Raw genomic sequence first — 22,235 nt, forward strand, 5'->3', positions numbered from 1 at the left:
ATTACCCTTCCCCATCAGGTGCAGCCTCGGTGGGACTCTGATCAAGATGGCCCCTGTCCCCATAAGCCAGGGTGGCCATGTAATCCCAGCTGGGTCCGTGGGTAATTTCAATCTCTAGGTAATTTGACTCTGAGGAGAGGAAAAAATGCAGTCCGGGAATGATGAGACACCCACTGGGGTGCCCTGAAGAAATTGTCTTTATTTCCTCTTTGTGGCACTTCAGAGACGATTCAGTTCTTGCCTCCTCCCTTTTTTGTCTTTGCCTGTGTATTTATTTACTTCGAGAGAGCAAGCATGAGCAGGGGAGGGGCAGGGAGGGAGAGAGACGATCCAAGGGGGCTCTGCACTGTCAGTGAGGAGCCCACCTCGGGGCTCAGGCTCAAAAACCGTGAGATCGTGACCTGAGCCGAAATCAAGAGTGGGACGCTTACCCGACACAGCCACCCAGGCACCCCAGTTCTTCCCCTTTCTAAGGCTGCCTCTTCCTTTTTTGAGGTAACCCATATCCTTCCAGGAACTTCTTTTTTTTTTGTGTGTGTGCTTAAGCTCACTGGACCCAGTGTCTGTGGGTTTCAACCAAAGTTCCCTGACTAATACAGCCACCCAGGAAATATGCCAAGAGTGGCAGGTGGGCAAGTCTTCCGTGAACGGAAGACTCCCACCTTGTTCACAGCCCCTGCCTTGAACCCTTCGACCTTGAAGAGGGTTTGGGGCACGGGCCCTTTGTGAAGCAGCCAATCCCGAAGTAGGAAAATTCATTCCCAGCCATCAACTCACATTCAGCCGGCGCCAGTGCTGGGCTGGGCGCTGTGTTGGCACGGAAGACGTACTCTTCACCCTTGGAGGGTGAATTGAATTCTCACCAGGGACCACAGTTCATCAAAATGAGCTCGCTGTGAAAGCTCCCTTAGGTGTGTATTCTACCTGGGAAAGAAATGTCCATCTAAGGTAGGTCTCAACTCCTTCCTCTGCAGAGGGCTTGTACAGCACTCGGTTTCCACGGAAGGATGGTTCCGTGCTCCGGCATGCCCCAGGAATTGGGGAGAAGGAACAGTTTCATCTTTTAAGGCAGACAAGGTATCTCATAAACGCGTGCCAATCCGCGAACTCACCAGTCACTGCTGAATCAAGAGACCCCATCAACAATAGGTCAGTGATTTCAAATCCATTTTCCAAACACAAACAGATGAGTCTGAACGACGTAGACGACACTCCGGAAGAGGTCGCTGGGGGTTATATATATTTTTATTGCTGCCAAGTAATATCAGGGAAAAAAAAAATCGAACTTTTCACACATAGGAGCCCGGGCCTTGTGAGTAGTTGTTTTTAAACTCCTGCATCTCTGTTTCTTTATTTTGGAAACAGAACTTTCTTACGCCTCCCCCCCACCCCTGCGCGCCCCACCCTTCCACTTGCCTCTGGAAGTCCTCCCCTGGAGCCTTTGATTCATCTGATCTGGGAGTCAGGGAAGAGACTCACGACCCAGAGCTAAGCCAGTCACTGTGTCGGGTCCCCTGGCAACAGTGGTTCATCAAGGGTGAGCATACGACCAACCAGAATGATTCTCAGGACTTAACCTGGAAGCTCCTGGCTCTTTTCTTCTGGGTTGAACCTGGAGGAAGAGGCCGGAGGGACCGCAGAGCCCTTGCCACCCAGAGCCCCGGAAGGAGGCAAACACGGCCGATGATGGCGCCACGGCCCGGGAGAAACTGAGCCTCGTATTGAGTCCAGAATCTAGTCATGCCTGAAGCCAGCGTGGCTCTTAGATGTTTTGTTTGGGGAGCCAGCAAAACTCTCTTCTTGCTGAAACAAGCTCGGTTTGCATCGTCTGTCGCTCACTACTGAAGAGAGAGGAGTCCTCACTAACACCCGAGGGTGGCAGAGCGCCAAAGTATGGAGGCCTCAGTTTCCCCATTGGGTCTAATGAACTTCAGCACCGTCTTCCAGCAGCCCCGTCCTGGTTCTCTGGTTCTGGGTGATTCTTCACTGCCTGTGTTGCTGAGTGTGTGAGTTTGGTGCGGACTGCCCGATTTCAAATCTCCATGTCACCACCAGTAGCTGTGACTATGGGCAAGTGACGTAAGCCCTCTGTGTCTCAGTTTTCTTACCTGTGACATGGAAATGAAGACAGTAGACCCTCATAAAACTGTTGGGAGAGGTGAAGGTGTTAAAATCTGCAGCGTGATCAGAATAGTGGCACAGAGAAAGCGCCTTCCCAGCGGCGACTGTCCTTACTGTTTATGTCGTAATTTATGGTGACAATGCCTGTCCAGACGTCTCCCTCCTTCTCAGTGGTTGTCACCATTCCCAGGCGCCTTGCTGTCTTGGTTAGGGCTCCACCTTTTATTCCTTTTCACAGTCTTTGCTGCTCTGTGTCCCAGCACTAGGGGATTTCTCTTTCCAAGCTCACAGGTATCTAACGCGAGAAGTCAACTCAGCAAATACGTTCATGGGGTTCCCCTTTGGACAGGAGGTGAGTAAAAGTTTCTGTACATCCAACTTCAGTTTATTAATCTCTTTAATGAGTAAGATTTTTTTTTTTTGTAATGTATATTAATTTTTTTTTGGCTACTCAGAATCCACTGCCCTACCCCTTGGTGACCAGCTCCCTGGGAACCGCTCTCCCACCACCTTACTCTCACCTAAATGGCTTAACCAGCCTTCCGGGTCCCGTGGAGTGAGATCATCGCGGCTTTCCTTTCCCGGCGACTGTGATTGGCTCAGGGACGGGCATGTGACACCGTCAGGGCCAATGAGATGCAACGAGACTGTTGCAGTGGCTTCTGGGAATGCTGTACACTTTTGTCCCTGTTGCGGCCATGACAGGAGAGTCTAAGAGTGGACCTGAGAGAGGAGGGAGGAGCTCAGAGATCAGGAGACACTAGGCAGGACCTGGTGACGTCATCTGAACCTCTGGATCCAGCTGTGCCCGAGACTAACGACTCCTTGCCCTTCGTAGGTATCTGATGTCATAAATTCCTTTAATTCAAAGCTATTGAACCCAGGTTTTGTATGCAACCAAGAGTCCTGATAAAATCGTTGAGCTTTACGACGTTTGCATTTAAAAAGGAGCATTTAGTGTCTCAGTCTAGAAGAATCAGATAGGATCGCAGACACATGGCAGTCCAGGGAGGAAGGGGATGGTTTGTGGAGGGTCTCGGATATTACGCAGGAAAGCTGGTGACTCTCAGTGTCTAGATTCAGCTGGTTCTGCGAGAAGAGTCATCAAGTTATCAGTTGTCCCCCTTCATTCCTCCAGAAGGTGCCCTTTAAGACAGCATGCAAATAGCTTGGGATGGCTTTGATTAGTCCAACAGTGGAGAAAACGAGAGGCGCTCAAAGCCAGAACCTTTGGAAGATGATGATGCATGGTTAAAGGGTCACCCAGGTGGCACCGACATCATTCAGGTCTTTGATGCTGGGATGGGGTGGTCTGGTTTCCCTCAACTTCTTCAAAATGGTGGATCCCCGATCGGCCAAGACCCCAGATAGATGGGGAAACATTTATATGCTGGTGGGAAGATAACCTTTCTAGGCACAAAGTGAGAATTTCAGTTATTTTACCACCGTTGATCCAGAAAATCATGGTCTAAAATAGAGATTTTTTTTTTTTTTTTTTTTTAACGTGCAAATGAGCTGCATGGTTGACTTCAAGGGGCAAAGGTTCCCACCGGCCTTCGGGGCTGGCCATTCGTCAAGTGAACTGGCCGACACAGGATGGTGTCTGTGTCTGTGTGCGCTCTCGTGGAATAGCAGGTCATGTCCTTTTGACTCACTAATCAGTTTCCCCGAGTTTTCTGGGCTAATGAATCACTTTCTCTGGTTTCCATTAGCTGCACATGGTGTTTCTGTTGGAAAGACCTTCATGTTTACATTCTTATTTAATAGAGAGCTTTGATGGACACCAGGCCTGCTTATTGATGAGAGCCTCCGACCCTGGGTCAGAGCAGGAAATGGGATTTTCAAGAAATGTCACAAAGGTCGTAGAAGGCAGGAATAAAGAAGTGATCACAGACACAGCGCTGAAAAGATCTATGAGAAGTAGCAAAACCCGGGTGTGTGTGGGGGGGACAAGGGGGGTGTTGTATCAGTCAGAGCTCTCCAGACAAATAGAACTGATGGGAGATTGTGTGTGTGTGTGTGTGTGTGTGTGTGTGTGTACTGTTTATTGTAAGGTATTGACTCACATGGTTATGGAGGCTGAGAAGTCCCATGATCTCCAAGCTGGAGACCCAGGAAAGCCAGAGGTGTAGGTCCAGTCTGAGTCCGAAAGCCAAAAGAACCAGGGGAGCTCACGGTGCAAGTTCCAGCTCAAGGGCAGGAGAAAACCCATGTTCCCACTCAGACCATCAGACAAAGCAGATTCTCCCTGCTTCCTACCTTTTTGGTTCCAATCAGGCCAGGTGATGCCCACCCACGTTAGGAAACAATCTGTCTTCCTGGGTCCACCAATTCAAATGCTAATCTCATCTAGAAACACCCTCCAGAGACACACCCGGAAATAACATTTAGATATCAGGACACTCCGTGACCCAGTCAAGTTGACACGCAAAATCAACCATCACGGCAGCGGATTCCTGGGTCCTTCCTGGAGGCCAAGCAGGGGAGAGAATGTTTTCACGTTTTGCGTTAGTAAAATTTATTCCCCAAAGGCAGCAGCGCAAGTCTGAGTTGCTAGAAGCCTTCAGGGTTTGGAGAGGAAGACGCAGTTGCAAGGATTAGCTGGATACAGACTAACTGCCTCCCAGAGTTAACACGGGAAGCTCCAGCTCTTTGCGGGTGACTCTGGGCGATACCAGGCCGGGTGAGGTTCCGCTACAGTGGCAAACAAGACCCACAGGGCAGCGGCTGACAAGAGGGAACAGTTCCTTTGCTCCAGGGGCGCATGCCCACCTCGGGGTCAGCTGGTCCGCACACCGCGACCCTGACTGGCCCTCAAAACCACCACACCTTACGACGGGCGCCGATGTGTAGCCGGTGAGGCCTGAATCCCTCTCTCGTGCTGCTGCCCGAGCAGGCAGGTGGATCCAGGCCTCTTAGCCGCTGCGCGAGGCCAGCCCGCCCACCGCTTGGGTCCTCGATGCCACAAAGACCCCGGCTGCCCTCTCGTCAGCTTTGTAACATTTTCACCAATTAACACAAATGTAGATTCTTTGTGAAAGGTTAGCCCTAGGGGAAGGCAGTGCCTCATCGTGGGAGGAAGGGAACACTTGAGAAGAAGAGAGGTTAAAGGAGTTCTGTTCTCAGCAAGCCGCTCTTCTGGGAAAAAATTAGAGAGCCAAATGCAAAGGACAGACATGACAAAGTTGTGTAAACGACAGAGTAGTGTAAATGTTGATATTTTGCAATAAAACGGTTACATTCTCCTTTTAAGTGTCCTTTTACATCCTTTCCAAAAACATGCTGAGTTTTCTGAACCATTAGCAATATGTCTCATTCCCTTTTCTCCTTGAAAGATCTCTTCCACTTCTCCCTGATGCTTCTCTCCTATTTCAGTGTATTTTTATCCTGTCACTTAGTTTACTTCTAAATTAAGCATGTTTAAAATGTCCCCTGGGTGGAGTTATTGTCGGAATTATTTGTAATGCCCAACTGATCCAAGCAACATAAATGTATAGTAAATTTGGATAAATAATTATTAAACATCAAACACCACTTTATTGGCCCTGCACAGCCTGTGAGGTGGATGGAGGGAATCAGGGGGTCTTAATTAAAGGGCACTTTAATTAAAAGGGAATCAGGGGGTCTTAATTAAAGGGCACCCAGACCCCGGTATTGCAAGCTGCCCCCTTGTTATGTGTGGGGGAGGTTTGCACATCTCCAAGCAAGGCACTATGGAAGGATTGGGATGGGTGAAGATCCTCCCTCTTCTTTTAAAAAAAAAATTTTTTTTACATTTATTTATATTTGAGAGACGGGGGGGGGGGGGGGGGGGGAGGGGCAGAGAGAGAGGGAGACACAGAATCCAAAGCAAGCTCCAGGCTCTGAGCTGTCAGCACTGAGCCCGACACGGGGCTCGAACCCATACACCATGAGACCATGACCTGAGCCGAAGTCGGACCCTCAACCGACTGAGCCACCCAGGCACCCCTACCTCGTCTTCTAAGCTGGGAAAAGGGCAACTGTGAAGGAGAGATGGGAAAGGAGACCAATGGGAGCGTTCTCAGGTAAGTCAACAGAGGGAACACTAACCTGCGTAGTTTGAGAGTCTGTGTCCGTGTACTTGCGGGCAGTGTGCCCCCGGGAGAGAGCTGGCTTTGATTAAAAAATGGTCTGTTCCCTGACTTGCTGGCCTGGCTTCCCTCTCTCTGCTCACACAGGAATAGCAAAAATTGGGGGGGAAGCACCGGACTCCTTCTGCAGCATTTCTCACACTGTCATTGGTCCCTCACGACCACGCGAGGAGGTTCCCAGAGCAGAAACATCTCCACCACCATGCCGCCATAGAATGGAGGATGAGATATAGTTTTGTTGGCTCGTGGGCGCCCCACACCTTCCTTCGGTTCCCCACCCTTTCCCTCCAAGAGCCCACCTCCCTGTCACTTCCCTCTTCCTCCCCTGGTCCCCTACTCTCCCTTCCCCCAGCTCCCGTCTCTCTCCTCTGTTCTGTTCTCCCCTCCAGCCTTCTCTCTCCTGGAAATCATCATCACAGGACCAAGGCTTGGATATTGTTTGCATAAAACCATTACGAAGAGGGCAAGAGTGACATTTCTTTACGGGCTTGGGTCCAAGCCTGTGACAAACAGAGGTGATCTCAGGGAAAACAAATTGTTAACGTGATCTGGAAATTTCACTGCGGGCACTACATATTTGCATAGAGGAGCCAAACAGAGCAGGGTCGAGGCAGATGAATTCCGTTCCCAAAACACTACAATGAAAAGGCGACTGCAAATTAGGTTTGAAATGGACATCCCTGTCCTCAGAGATTTCGCAGTGACAAATGGATTAGTCCCCAAGTGGAACACAAGCTACTTTGCTTTCATAGGAGCGAGGAAGACTAATAAAGCTGCGTCTCTATGCAGCCCCAGTCAACCAGGCTTCGTCAACCTCTGTTAAATAGCCCGACGCTTCTCCGCCGAGCTTCTTAATTAAGTCGCGATAAGAGTTTGCCCTTAAGAAATCCTTACAAGCTTGGATCCTTGAGTTTATTTATTAATATTTAATATTCTTTCATTTAAAATGAAAAATGCTTAATTATCTTATTGTTATTTATTATTTTTAAATTAATAGTGGTTCCAAGGAATGGCTTGGAAAGGAACCCTTTAGAGCCCTCAATAACATCCGTCAAAGTGCCCTCAATGCCGTCCCACGTAATATAATGCCAAGCGTATATATACGAAGTCAAGCAAGGTCATTGTTAGGCAACATTTTCCCGGGATTTACGCGGGACACACACTCCATGTGGCCGGCGTGACGCCGCAAACAGCCTCCAGCCGTATCCCAAGCTCCCGCCCCTCGCCCCTAGCTGCACATCGGTCAGGAACGTCCGGGTTCTGCTTCAGTAACAAATAACCCCCAAAATGCTGTTTTAAAATATCCGGATTTGTTTTTCTTTCTCATGTAATATCAACTGCCTGTCCAGAGTCCTGGACTCAGCCATCCAGGGGCCTTCCGTCTTGCAGGGTGGGCCTTGCAGCATCGAATGTCACCATCCCAGCTCAGGGCAGAGCCCCGGGGCTCCTGCACCTGCCAGAAATGCTTCTGTGAAGCGACGACATGACGTCTCTTCCATTCACAGCAATTGTCTAGGGCAGGTCCTGTGGCCCCACCGAGCTTCAAAGGGACGGGAAGAGGCTTTTCTCTACATTTCCCCAAGGATGGGGGCTCCAGGTATGTAGAAACACTCCAGGTCTCTATCGTTCCCCCTTCCACAAAAAAACTGCTGCCTCCAAGACCCTTCTGGGAACAAAATTTCGGAGCCACAGACGCTTCTCACCATACGGACCAAACGTTTCGCAAAGAAACAAACAATTTTTTTTTTTTTCTTTTTCCTTTACGTAGGGCAGGTCCCGTGCCCTTGGACCTGGAACAGTGCCTGGCAATTAACTGGAGTATATAAATACCTACTGTGGGAATTAATGAATACATGACTGGCCGAGCGAGGGGAGGAGGGCTTGGTAACGCCTCTCGCGCTGTAGCCGCACTCCTCGTGGACACAGAGCTCTGCAAAGCGCCATCAGGGGAAGACGGACTAGACGGTCCGGCCGCGTCTCTGCAGCGTCACATATATGTGTATTTTTTTCTCTCTGAAAAATAAACATTTTTAAAAAATTATAAAAAAAAATATGGAATCCATTCTATTAACATTCCACCGGACAAAGTTCCGGGCACAGTCTGAATACCTTACAGCTATTTCCTTTAATCCTCGCTGCAGGACTATCCTCTTTTGACAGTGAGGAAACTGAGGCAGGGAAATGAAGTATTTTGCTCAAGCTTATACAGTTAGTGGCAGAACTCGTATCTGTATTTTGCACCCAGGTATAAGGCTCTGGAGGCCACACACCGAACTCCGCATCCTGCAGCCTGAAGAAAATGAAATAAAACTCTTCCGGCGATGCCAGGGGCTGGGATTCATCGTTTACCCAGGACGGTAGGGTTGGAATTTCTCAGAGGGAAGGCTCTGTCTTTGGAGGTTGTGGAGGGGAAAATACCTGAGTTTTGTCTTGGTCTGATCTCATCCCGTAGCATGAAGACATTTTGTACCATATTTTTATCCTTTTACTTATTTATTCTCCCATGAACAAAATTTATTGAGCATTTACTATGTGCCAGGAGATGTTCAAAGCTTTAAAAACATTTTTTTAAACATTTATTTATTATTGAGAGACGGAGAGACACAGAGCATGAGCAGGGGAGGGGCCGAGAGAGAGAGAGAGACACACACACACAGAATCCGAAGCAGGCTCCAGGCTCCGAGCTGTCAGCACAGAGCCCAACGCGGGGCTCGAACTCACAAACTATGAGATTATGACCTGAGCCGAAGTCGGACGCTTAACTGACTGAGCCACCCAGGCGCCCCATCCCTGGGGTCTCTTTATAAGGGTGCTAATCCCATTCAAGGGCTCCTCCTTCAAGACCTAGTCATGTCCCAAAAGGCCCCCCTTCCTACTGCCATCACCTTAGGGCTTAAGCTTCAACACAGGAATTACAGGAGGGTGCAAGCATTTAGTTCATAGGACAACTTTCATAGCAATTTTTCCTGCTCAGTGAGGACCAGAGTTAGAATCTTCCCATTTTATAGGTGGTGCACAGAGGAAACTGAGGCACAGAGAGGCGAACTCACTGGGGACACCTCTGGGGCCCCTTTTGGATGAGGCCACCTCACTCCAGAGCCCTCACTCTTAGCACCACACTCCGCTCCAGGTCAGATGTCACAACCTGCGTGCAGACATCTCTAACAGAGTTCAGGGCTTCCTCGGGGACCCCTGGGCATCCCTCATTCTGGTCAAACTGTTCTGTAATTTTTATTTGCACATTTATCTCCCCAGGAGACCGTGGGCCCCCTGAGAAGAGAGACTGGCTGTGCTCAGAACTTCCCTGATGTCTGCGCTCGAGGGGATGGCCCGGTGGACGGAGCGCCTGACTGGGGGCACTTCTGTGAGGGTCTCAGGCACTTCCTGGGGGCTAGCCACTGTGCGTGTTCATATGCGCCTCTGAGAGACCCAGAGGGAGGTGGACAGACGCAGACAGAGGAAGACAGTCATGGAGAGGTGCAGGGAGAGATGGGGAGACCATAGAGATGGGAGAGGCGCAAAGAAACCCCAAAAGAGGGCATAAAGGGAGAGAGGAAGGACAGAGGAGGAGCCCCCAAGGCAGGGGCGCCCCCAGCAAGGTGCTGACCCACCCCTTCCTGCCTGCGTCCCCTTCCCCACTCTGTGCAGGCCACGTGTCACCTTGCCAGTCACCGCACATCCACAGTCACTCCTACCTCAGGGCCTTTGCACAGCAGTTCCCTCCCCCCGGCATGCTCTTCTCTCTGGCCCGGCTCTCTTTCTCATCACCTGGCTCTCTCACACATACTCCAGAATGCTTCCTAAAGTAGCTCCCGCTCTGCCCAGTCACACTCACTGTTGTGTCTTGCAAAGCACGTAATACCATCTGACATCTTATTTATTTGTTTACTTTCCATGTTCTGTCTCCCTCATGTGTACATGGGCTTGATGGATGATAGCCGGCCGCCTCCGTTTGCTTAGGATTGTAACCCTTGTGCTTAAAACGGTGCTTGTCATAGAAACTCGGTGGCTGGAAGGAACCTGAAGTCTGGAGGAAGGGAAAAAGAAAGGCAGTAGGAATGGAAGGAGGGAGGGAGGGAGGGATGAATAACAAAGGAAGGAAGGGAGACCCCCGTACACCTGCTGCTCCCTGTGCTGCCCTACACTGTAGACCATGTGCACAGACGGATGCAAATCCTGTTCAGGAAGCAGGCCGCAAAGTCATGCCCTCTCTGGTCTCTCTGTGTCATAAGGGTCAAGGTCTCCCTCGGCCAAGGCCTGAGGGCTCTGCTGAACCCTGGCTCCTAGCAGCTCTGCTCAAGAGGATTGTAGGGGACCGGACTGTGTCCACACCCTCCCCCCCCACCCCCACCTCATATGTTGAAATCCTAACCTCTAAGACTGTGTTTGAGACGGGGCTTTTAGGAGATAATTAAGGTTCAATGAGGCCATAAGGGTGGGGCCACAATCCGATGGGGCTCGTGTCCTTGTAAGAAGAGGAGGAGACACTAGGACGGTGCACACACAGAGGAGAGGCCGTGTGAGGGCACAGAGAGGAGGCGGCCACCTACAAGCCAGGAAGGGAGGTCTCACCAGCAAACCGACCCTGCTGGCACCTTGATCTTGGGCTTCAGCCTCTAGAACTGAGAGAAAACAAAAATTCCTTCGTTTAAACTCCTAGTCTTTTATGGTAGTCCAAGCAGACGAAGACAAGGACGCTCTTCTGGAAGGAACGTCTCACGTCGGCGGCAGGCAGGGGCCCTGGAAAGGGCAGTTCAAGGCCTCCCTGAGGTCTATCACGTGGCAGAGAGAGCACAGAACACTTCTCCATGATAGGAGCGAGGGGGACGCACATTAAAAATGCAAGACTCCAAGTTGACGTCCCCTTAGATGAAGGAGACAGAATCGCGTGTCCCTTGGAAGGAAAGAAGGGTATAGCTTTGCTCTGCTTTCTTTGTTTTGAGGCCTAGAATAGCAACACTCCATCCCCTGGCTGGGAGACCAGGCCCTTTACTCTGCCAGACTGTTTCTTTTCTCTGACATGGGGATACTCATATGGCAATGGATTGTTGGGGCTTTCAAATGAAATAATGTAAATAAGGGGACTTTGTGAGGTGGAATTCATTCATTCATTCACTCATTCATTCATTCATTCATTCACCCATACCCTCAATGGGTTTACTGAAGGCTTATTGTGCCAAACCCTGCTGAACGTCCCTGAGGTATAGACAGTAATAAGACATATAGAGGTTAAAGGTACATGGCTGGAACCAGACTGCCTGGGGTCAACCCTGGCTCTGTCACCTACCTCCTAACTATGGGAAAGTTAAGTGATAATAATATTACCTTACTCAAAGGACTATTGTCAAGTTCAAGTGAGTTAATATTTGTAAAGCATTTAGGATAGGGGCCTGGCCCAGAGTAACTACTGTAAGAGCCTTTGAAAACAAACAAACAAACAAAAATACTTTTGAAATGAACAACGAGGAAATTAACTTACAGTAAGTATTTCTATCTAAGGAGTCACAGCTGCCTATTGTATCTTAAAAAAAAAAAAGAAAAGAACACTGGAGGAGTTAAAAGAATAGAACAATGAGCATCAGTATAACCTCTTAGAAAGATTTGCAACCAAATTTCTGTAAATGTAAAATCAAGTTTTAACCCTTAGCCGTTAACCGCTAAGAACACCCAGAACTCTAGAACGCCTTAGTTCGTGCGGGTTAATGTTGCAATTTATTAGCCCCAATCTCTGTGGCTTAAAGCAACACCTTTATTTCTTGCTTAAATCCAGGGCAGTGGGCAAGCCCGTTTCACAATATTCTCCCTGATGGGTGTGATGGCAGTTTCTCTCCCAACTAGAATTCAGAAGAGGGAAGAGAGCCTGAGAAAGAAACACTGGATCTTAAAGACAAAGTGACGCATACGTCACTGGCCAGAGTCCGCCACGTGGCCACCCCCGACTTCACCAGGAGGAAGCAGTTCAATTCTCCCAAACGCCTGACTTCCCCGCTTCCGCGTGACTGTGGCCAAGTCGCTTACTTTTCACGGTGTCTCAGTTTCCTTGTTTGTTTGTATGAAGACAGACCCATGACTTTGTTCGTGGCGTTGTTAAGAGGATTAAATGTGGCAATGAACAACAAAAAATGTTAGACGGTTGATGTCATCTATGCTGAGAACATATAAGATGTTATTTGTGTGTGTTGCGTCCATTAACTGCAAGTAGGTATCAGGCTATGATGCTTTCAGACCTAGTAGAAATGTGTGATCTGGCTGAAACAATAGCCTTCCATTCATTCCATAATTATGTGCGCGCGCGCGCGCGCACACACACACACACACACACACACACACACACACAATACAGCTGGGGACCCGGAGTCGGAGCCGTGACGAACAAAGGAGAGTGAGTTGGGGTGGAAAAGAGGGCGCGCAGGCCATTCCCAGGGACTGGGGGCCCAGGAAGGGTGGAGAAAGGGAGGCGTCTCGGCGGAAGCCGCGTCCCGGATGCAGAGGCTCAGGGAGGGGGCAGGTGGCCGTGCCGGTGAGGGGGCGGGGCAGAAGTCCTGAGAATTGACGTCCGGGGTCCAAAGGCCGCGAGGAGCCAAGGAGCGCAAGGGCTCTGGGCCGACTCTGGAGGCCAACTGCCTAGACGGATGTGAACCAGGTCCTTGAGCCCGAGCTCGCTCTGGGGCCCGCGGCTTTGCTAGTGGCAGGCCATGTGACCCAAGTTTGGCCAATCAGACCTTCTCACCACGGTGATTGGCTCAAGAATAGCATGTGACTGCAGTCAGAGCCAATCAGAACTAACCCTGGGCCTTCGTGGGAGGAACAGGTTCATTTGCTGAGGAACCTGAGGTTGGAAGGCTGTGAGACTCAGACTGCAAGGTCCCCACCGGAAGGTCATCTCCCTAAGGGTGAAGTCAAAGAAAAACACCCTGGAATGGAGAGAAAAAGAGAGTCAAAGTCCCTGGTTTTAGATATGCCCACGGCCCATCGCTGGCCTTTGGTGTGAGCCACAAATTCCTTTACTTCGGACAAACCAGATAGACGTGGGTTTTCTGTCACTTGCAACCAGAATCTCTCCTGGAAGATAGGATGCGCCTCTTTGGAGGTTACTGCTACTTTTCTTTGCAACGAATGCTCTCCACTCTGCAGAGACACTTGCCAGATGTTTTTGACCTAACTAGACTAAATTATATTGCATTCTCAAAAATCACATTTCCATTCAGCTTTCCCCCAAGAAATCCGGTGTTAATTTATTCGTAAAGAACACACATCTCCAGAAGAGACTCTCCAACCTCTGATACCAATTTTCCTCTTGGTCATTGGCTCTGAGTCATTAATGTCACGTATGGCTTCATGCCCATACAGGCTACCCAGTAATCTCCTTGGGGCCAGTCATCATGTGGTTGGTTTTGATGACAAAAATAACTATTGAGACCCTAAAATTTGTTCACTCTGAATGTATTAAGGTGGTAGTTATCACATCGGTACTATATCACCCCTTAAATTACCTTGAAAACAAAATCAATAGTTTATTTAAACACAGTCAAGAAAAGAAAAAACGCTCCCAAGGAATCTGTGTTAGTTTTTCTGGGAAGGCAAAATGTACAGAAGCTAAGAGTAAACAAGATATGTGGTGACTTCAAGGAATAAACCAACCCCCAGGTTGTGATAATTTCTTGGCTCCTTCTTACAAATTAGCTCAACAGACCTTTGCAAAGTCTGGACTTTCTAACCGAGTGATTAGAATAAAAGCACTGTTGACCTAACAGTTGGGCAGTGTGGATACTGAAGCTATTTCTTTTTCTGTTTTTTTAATGTCTGTTTATTTTTGAGAGAGAGAGAGAGAGAGAGCGCACGTGAGCAAGGGAGGTGCAGACAGAGAGAGGGGGACAGAGGATCGGAAGTGGGCTCCACGCTGACAGCAGAGAGGCTGAGGCGGGGCTCGAACTCACCAACCGTGAGATCACGACCTGAGCCAGCTGGATGCTTAACCGACTGAACCACCCAGGCGCCCCTACTGATGCTATTTCTTTTACTAAACACTTGAGATCATTCATACATTGAGCTTATCGGTGCCCCAGATCGGACTCCAGGAGCAATGTGTGAGCTAATTCAGACACCACCACCTGAACTGCTTTTATTTATTTAAAAAACAAATTCTTTAAGTTTGAAATTTCTCAGGTTTGCCACCCCCAAGTCACAGCTCTTCTGCCTTTGGCGAAATTGTCAGTTGTCCAAGGGATGGCACCCTCAGCGTTCTTGCTGCATAGATTCCAAGATGGCTGACTTGCTTGCTCTTTCTTCCATAGAGTCTGCGAGCTCCCAACACCCTTTACTAAATTCCTTTCCCACTTAAGTAGCTGCAGTGGGGGTTGGTTTATTCCTTCAAGTCACTGCATATCTTTTTTTTTTTTAATGTTTATTTATTTTTGACAGAGAGAGACAGAGCATGAGTGGGGGAAGGGCAGAGAGAGAGAGGGAGACACAGAATCCGAAGCAGGTTCCGGGCTCCGAGCTGTCAGCACAGAGCCCGACACGGGGCTCGAACTCACGGACCGTGAGATCATGACCTGAGCCGAAGTCGGACGCTTAACCGACTGAGTCACCCAGGTGCCCCAAGTCCCTGCATATCTTGTTTACTCGTAGCTTCTGTGGGTTCCAGTGCTAGCAACCGAGAGCCCAGACAGATGTGCTCGTTACGATGTTCCATTTTAAGGGCTCACCCTTTCCAGGTCTGAACGGCTGGAAGTATAGCCACCACCCAAGTGTCTGACGTGCAGGGGCCATTCCTGCTGGCCTTCCCAGGGCAGCTGACAAACTAACCGAGCAGAAAATGTACTCATTTATATTTTTTAAAAACAGTTTTCTTGAGGTTCCAATTGATATACAAAAAAATGCACCTGTTATATGTGTACAATTTGATGAGTCTGTACGTATGAAAACGTCTGTGAAACCGTCAGCACAATCCAGGTAATAGATCTATCCGTCAGCCCCCAAAGTTCCTTGGGTCCCCTTCTTTTTTCTTTGTGGTAAGGACACCTAACATGAGATCCGCTCTCCTAACACATTTTTAAGTGCGTAATACAGTATTGTGGGCTGGAAGCAGAAAACATTTAATTTTTTGCTTCAAAATACAAGAACTGCATCATAAATCAATGGAAAGCCGCCTACGAACATGTGTTCACAAATTCTAAAAGTTATAACCGCCCGTGTTTATACGAGACAGAAATACGTTTTTTAAATTTTTTTTTTAACGTTTATTTATTTTTGAGACAGAGAGAGACAGAGCATGAACGGGGGAGGGTCAGAGAGAGAGGGAGACACAGAATCTGAAACAGGCTCCAGGCTCCGAGCTGTCAGCACAGAGCCGGACGCGGGGCTCGAACTCACGGACCGCGAGATCGTGACCTGAGCCGAAGTCGGCCGCTTCACCGACCGAGCCACCCAGGCGCCCCCAGAAATACGTTTTTATCTTGTTGAAGGTACTGTCCATCGCGGGGAAACGCATAGCGGAGTGACATCTCCGATCTCATCTCAGCGGGTGCCGCTGAGCCAGAAGCCTTGGGGAGATTCAAAGTGTAGGAGGTGGTGCGAGTATCCGCTCTGACCGGAAGCGCGGTGAGAAGCCCACGCCTGGGCGGTGGACTGGGCGGCGTGAAGGGCTGTACGAGATGTCAGAGGTTGGAGAAAGGTGGGCACTCGGGGACCGGCTGGAACAGGAGGGATAGGGAGCTGGGCCCCGAGGCTCCAGAATGAGGGGAGGAGCACAGAGAGAGCAGGCTTCTCCTCCACAGCTTAGAAAGGGGCGTCGGCCTTCTATCCGAGAATCAAACCACACCAGGGTGAGATTCTCCGAGGAAATCAGTGCAGAGGAAAGCTTGCCCAGTTCAGATTTTGTGACACACATATCTAGACTACCTAGCACACGGTCAGCTCTCAACAGTTATTCGCTGATGGAAATAAAAGAAGGAATGATAGGGGCGCCTGGGTGGCTCCGTCGGTGAAGCGTCCGACTTCGGCTCAGGTCATGATCTCAGGGTTCGTGGATTCGAGCCCCACGTCGGGCTCTGTGCTGACAGCTCGGAGCCCGGAGCCTGCTTCGGAGTCTGTGTCTCCCTCTCTCTCTCTCTGCCCCTCCCCTGCTCATGCTCTGTCTCTCTCTGTCTTTCACAAATAAATAAATGTTTAAAAAAAAATTTTTTTTTCTAAAAAGAAGGAATGATTCCATGGAAAAGAGCCAGAGAGACAAAAGAGGAACGGCGTGGCCTAGTGGCCGAGAACAGGTGCCTGAGTCCTAGCGTGTATGTCTTCAGATCTGTGCATCCCAGACCAATGGCTAGAAATAGTGTTCAACAAATACAGACGAGTCACGTTGTTACTGCCACTGCTGTTGTCGTGGGTACGGCGGAGAGTGGTGTTCACGGGAGGATCTGATTGCAAATGGAAGGATCCAGAATACATAAGCCGATTGCCTCTTCCCAAACTTCCTCCGTTTCCTCTGCGTCCGCAGGCGCAGTTGAACCCTCCTTCAAATCCCGGGCTAGTCTCCGTTCCTCTGGGACATCTCCCTGATCCCCAGCAATCTGCCCTCCCCTTTGTCACCTCGTCACCGGGCACTGGATGCAGCTGTCCCGTGACATCCTGGACGGACTTGACTTATTTCCCTCCTTGGATCCCCGCACGCGATGGGCAAACCAGACCCTGCAAGATATCTGACCCCTGCCTAACTGTGCAGACTCGTCCCTGTATCTCCTCCGGCTTCAAACATCGCAGCCATAGTCTCACAGTCTTAAGCTTTCAGCTAAATTTTTTAACCTAGGTTTACGTATGTATTTGGATGTCATTCTAGAACTTATATATAATGTTAATATAGAAGTATTATATATTACTAACATAGAATATGTATTTATTTCACCTATAAATAAAAATTGGGGGGAGCCTGGGGAGCTCAGTCAGTTACGCGTCCGACTCTTGGTTCTGGCTCAGGTCATGATCTCACAGTTCGTGGGGTCAAGCCCCACGTGGGGCTCTGTGCTGTCAAAGCAGAGCCTGCTTGGGATTCTCTCTCTCTCTCCCTCTCTCTCTGCTCCTTCCCCACTCACTCTTTCTCTCAAAATAAAGAAATAAACTTAAAAAATGTATATATGCTTTACATATAAGAAGTATAATAAATAAAATTAATATACGGCTGTAATATTTGGCATGTTGTAAATATTAATATTTTAAAAGGGAACAGTAATGTCACTTTCAAAGTATGTGCAACTGAAGCTCCATGCCATTGTGCATTTGAAAGAAAAGCAGGTACGAGCTTTGTTTTAATTGCCAGAAATTCTGCATTGTTCTTTTTACTCACTGAAGTTCACTCCCCTGGCAGATATTTGGTCCTAATGTATTTGTATTCGTAGAAGCCTTTTATTAATGACTATTATACATCACTGACTGCAACAAAAATAGTCTCATGATTTGAAATTTAGATTTTAAACATTTTCGTTCACTACAAGTCTTTAAATTTTAAAGTAAGTTATTTTTAATTCAATTATCATTATTGTTCTCAGTAGAACACGATTGATCAGAACAGGATAAATATGTCATAGCTCATGATAAAGAATGATAAATCCTAGGGCGCCTGGGTGGCTCAGTCGGTTAAGCGGCTGACGTCGGCTCAGGTCATGATCTCGCGTTTCTGAGTTTGAGCCCCGTGTCAGGCTCTGTGCTGACAGCTTGGAGCCTGGAGCCTGCTTTGGATTCTGTGTCTCCCTCTCTCTCTCCCCCTCCCCTGCTGGAGCTTTGTCTCTCTCTCTCTCAAAAATAAACATTAAAAGAAAAAAAAAGAATGATCCTAAAAAAGTAAAATACTTGGGCGCCTGGGTGGCTCAGTCGGTTAAATGTGCGACTTCGGCTCAGGTCACGATCTCGAGGTCCGTGAGTTCGAGCCCCGCATCAGGCTCTGTGCTGACAGCTCAGAGACTGGAGCCTGCTTCATATCTGTGTCTCCCTCACTCTCTCTGTCCCTCCCCTGCTCACGCTCTGTCTCTGTCTCTCAAAAATAAATAAATGTTTAACAAAAATTAAAAAAAAAGTAAAATACTTGGCAATATGCTTCTCTTAACATGATAGGCGGGACTATTTTTTCCGGTCAACGTATTTATGAATGAATATTGCTATCTTAAAGAGACAGGGGCCCGCATGAATCTTATTCACACCATTTTGTTTTTGTGGATGTCAGCACCGAAACACCGTGCACGCAAAAACACAGGAACACAAGGGCTTCTGTCATATGCTGCCCCATCGCTCGCGCTCCTGTCGTTATATGCCAGAAATTCCACAGAGCTTTTTGATAATCTGTGAGCCGACACTGGTAGTAGGTTCTTCTTTAACTTCAGTGACAGCAAAGACTTGAAAACACTCTGAGTAGCTGAAGGGTGTGGTTTCTTGGTCAAAGACCAGAGGTGGTACCCACTTATCAGCGACATTTGTGTTCTGAACACCGAGGTGAATATTTCTTTTTTTAAACGTTTATGTATTTATTTTTGAGGGGCGGGGCTGAGGGGCAGAGAGAGAATCCCAAGCAGACTCCACACTGCCCTTGGCGGAGCCTGACGCGGGGCTCAAACCCACAAAGCACGAGATCATGACCTGAGCCGAAGTTGGACGCTTGACCCACTAAGCCCACGCAGGTGCCTCAATGAGCCTATTTTTAAAGTAATTTTAAATGCTATTTATTTTGAGAGAGAGGGAGAGAGCACGAACACGATAGCAGGGAAGAGGCAGAGAGAGAAAGAATCCCAAGCAGGCTTCGCGTTGTCAGCGCAGAGCCTGAGTCGGGGCTCAGACAGTCGTGAGATCACGAACTGAGCCAAAACCAAGAGTCGGCCGCTTAACCGACTTAGCCACCCGGACGCCCCTGGCCTACGTTTTCGGTAGTGGAGGAAGGACCTGTGTGAAGGAAGAGATGGCAAATAGGACACATGTCGGTGGAGGTCTGGAAATGGATTCTCATAAAACATCCGTGCCTATGGACCGTTAGCACATCTTCATGTCCCCCCCAGGAGTCTGGTTTGATGAAGGCCTGTCCAGTGCCTGACCATCCGTCTGTATCCCCTCCGCTGTAGAATGGTAATGACACAGTTGGGAGCCAAAGAGACATTGAAGAAGGCCGGTAAGTGCTTTTTTCACAAACGCCATATGATGCGGGCAAATCGCCTACAGCCCCGATGTGTGTCCAGCACCTTCCGTCCTTCGCGGCTGCCCAGACACACCCACCGCTGGCCTCACCTGCAGGGGAAGTGAGTGTCTTCCCTTGAGCTGATGTATGTGACGGGGGCTGGCTTCACAAAGCCAGGACCCCGAGATTGTCTGCTGCGTCTGGCATCCATCATCCCTGACGGGGAGCCTGCCTGGTTTCTGCACCAGGCTCTCTGCAGTGCTGATTTAGACATTCCAGACGACCCCCCCGAGAGTGCTTTATTGCAGCGGCGGACCCCGGAGCTACAATAACATGCAAAGAGATAGGGGTCCCCGGGCCAGGCCGGCAGCTGTCGTTTAGGTGGGAACCGATGTTAACACGTGTGCAGGATCCACCTGCTGAAGAGGGGAGCGATGATCTCACATCCCCAATCCCAGAGTTGGCTAGAAGCCCCCCTGGGCCCTCGCCCATTGTTCTTGGTGCCACTGGAACTTGAGGCCACTGGCACGTGGCTGTGGGCTGTGTGTGCATTAGCTGCCACTGTGATTTTGCCCTGTGGGAGGGTATTTCGGATTCTGGCACGTAGGCGTGTGGGTACATATCATAAGCGTGTTTAGGGCCGTGGCTCATGTGACGGTCCAGATAGTTGTCCAGAAAACACTCATTCTCTCCCCTTCCCGCTGTGAGCGGACAGTGCTTCACACCCCCTTGACGTGGCTTTGGCTCTGTGACTTGCTTTGACCAATGGCACGTCAGTGCAAGTGACAAGAGCCGAGGGGCCAAATGTGCTCCCGCCCTTAATCTTGCTCTTGCCCTTGGGAAGCAGCCGCGAGAAGAGCGCGCTCCTTCAGATCGGGCTGGGAAGGACCCGCGTGGAGCCCACCCCGAGCCCCAGCCCGAGTCAAGCCCGGTGCAGCCTAGCCGAGATCAGCCGAGATCAGGCGAGATCAGCCGAGATCAGGCGAGATCAGCCGAGATCAGGCGAGATCAGCCGAGATCAGCCAAGATCAGCCGAGATCAGGCGAGATCAGCCGAGATCAGCCGAGATCAGCCGAGATCAGCCGAGATCAGCTGAGCTGTGGTGGCCCCACAGGCCTGCGAGTGTGGGGAGAAACCACTTTTGGTAAACCGCTGAGCTGGGCTGGCAACAATTGACAACTGACTTGAGTTTGCCGATTCTGCTCTGCTGAACCCAAGGGAACGTGTTTTCAAAATATTTCTCTACTCACAGTCGGGTTTCATTCTTCCCGACATGTATTTATGGATGTGCTTGTTTCCTCTGCAAACCTGTGGATCACCCTCCGTCTCGAGCGCCGGTTCTCCCGCTCTGCTCGGCTTCATGTGGTTCTCCGGGGCCAGGCTGGGGTGGGGTGAGCGGAAAGGAATCCTGCTCCTGCCTGGACAGGCTCAGAGGATCCCCCGCCTCCCTCCCCTGCATGAAATCAGAGGCTGCGGGGGGAGAGGGGAGGTGATGCTCGCCTTCTCCCCCCCCGAGGGGAACAGGTGTTCTCACCTCTTGCCTGGGTTAATTGGCTCAGCCACTCTGTGGTTGGCCTCGTGTCTGTTTTCAGAAAAAGAAACTGAGGCAATAACTCACCCAGTGACTGGCACAGGGCAGGAGGCTTAAGTGGTAATTACTATTACGCAAGTCCCCATGATTAGGGAAGTTGAAAGGCCTGACCTTAAAGACTGAACTCTTGAACGTCTGTGCAGAAGAGAGTGGCCACAGCAGGCCTGACGGTGCCCTCTGAAAGGCCTGCAGAGAGGGTTGGCCCTTGGCTGGTGTCTGGGAACTGGGATTTGGGGAGGGTTCCCAACACCCTGACTGATAAGAAAGGCTCACGGGGCCGAAAGTGTTTATACAAAACAATATGGTTTATGCTGAACACCTGCTTTCCTTCTGGGAGTCTGGGATTTTGGCACACGCTCGGCAGAGGCTGCTACATGATGCAACTTGAGTAAAGGTCCCAGGCACCGAGTCTCTGACGAGCGTCCCTGGTGGGTGACATTTCGCACGTGTTGTCATAATGCGTCGCAGGAGGAACTCAGGGGGTCTTGTGGGACTTCGGTGGGAGAGACCCTTGCAGGCCTGCTCTTGGTTTCCTCCAGACTTCACTCCGGGTGCCTTCTCCCTCTGCTGAGATACTGTAATAAACCATCGCCATGAATACAACTATACGCAGAGTCCTGCAAACCCTGTCTCAGCGGACGCGAGGTCTTGGGAACCTTCGACACGACATCCCTTCTCTTTTCGTGACTCTAAGCTGTTGCTGTGGATGCTTCCTCCCACCCACAACACCGCCCTCGACTTTTAGGACCAGCTTACTGACCCACAGGACTCTGTCCAAATCTCACCTTGACCAAGAGTTCTGTTTTTTGTTTTTTTTGTTTTTTTTTTTTTTTTTATGATTCTTGAGATTCTCTGGCATCTACTTTCAGAACCACCCATCAGACACCATGTCTTAAATGATCACGGTTCCCTCCCTAAGAACTGTCTTGAGTTTTGAGTTTTGTGACATGTGTCACTTGATCGCCGCTTTTAGCCTAGAAGCCAAGATACAATGATATAAAACGAATGTTTTGACACTGGTTTTGCCTGGTCCTCAATGCTCCGTGTACACGGAAAGAAGACGTTTGAAGATAGAATCTTAATAGCTACCAAATTATTACCTAAGTTCACAATATTTTGACAGCTTCTCATAGACACAGCTATAGCAAAATATCTCTTGAGTGATAGTGCCTCAATGGAATTAGCTCTAAGACTGTGAATCCTATTTTTAAATGTGATGAGAATTTTACTCCCTGATAGTTTTAACTCTTTAATCCAGTCG

General features: G+C 49.4%; 2 long non-coding RNA genes across 2 annotated transcripts; one reads left to right on the forward strand and one right to left on the reverse strand.

Annotated features, from left to right (window-relative positions):
• Positions 1 to 2,655: 2,655 nt before the first annotated feature.
• On the forward strand, positions 2,656 to 9,631 carry LOC132675624 (uncharacterized). The gene is made up of 3 exons (XR_009608825.3): positions 2,656 to 2,955; positions 8,479 to 8,590; positions 9,489 to 9,631. It is a non-coding gene; the product is annotated as an uncharacterized LOC132675624 (long non-coding RNA).
• Positions 9,632 to 9,637: 6 nt separating this feature from the next.
• On the reverse strand, positions 9,638 to 11,866 carry LOC132675623 (uncharacterized). Its single transcript, XR_009608824.3, has 3 exons — positions 11,713 to 11,866; positions 10,606 to 10,855; positions 9,638 to 10,260 (listed from the first exon to the last, which is right to left on the reverse strand). It is a non-coding gene; the product is annotated as an uncharacterized LOC132675623 (long non-coding RNA).
• Between the last annotated feature and the right edge of the window lie 10,369 nt (positions 11,867 to 22,235).

The sequence above is a fragment of the Panthera onca genome, chromosome A3, assembly GCF_046562875.1.
Source record: "Panthera onca isolate mPanOnc1 chromosome A3, mPanOnc1 haplotype 2, whole genome shotgun sequence".
NCBI classification, from domain to species: domain Eukaryota; kingdom Metazoa; phylum Chordata; class Mammalia; order Carnivora; family Felidae; genus Panthera; species Panthera onca.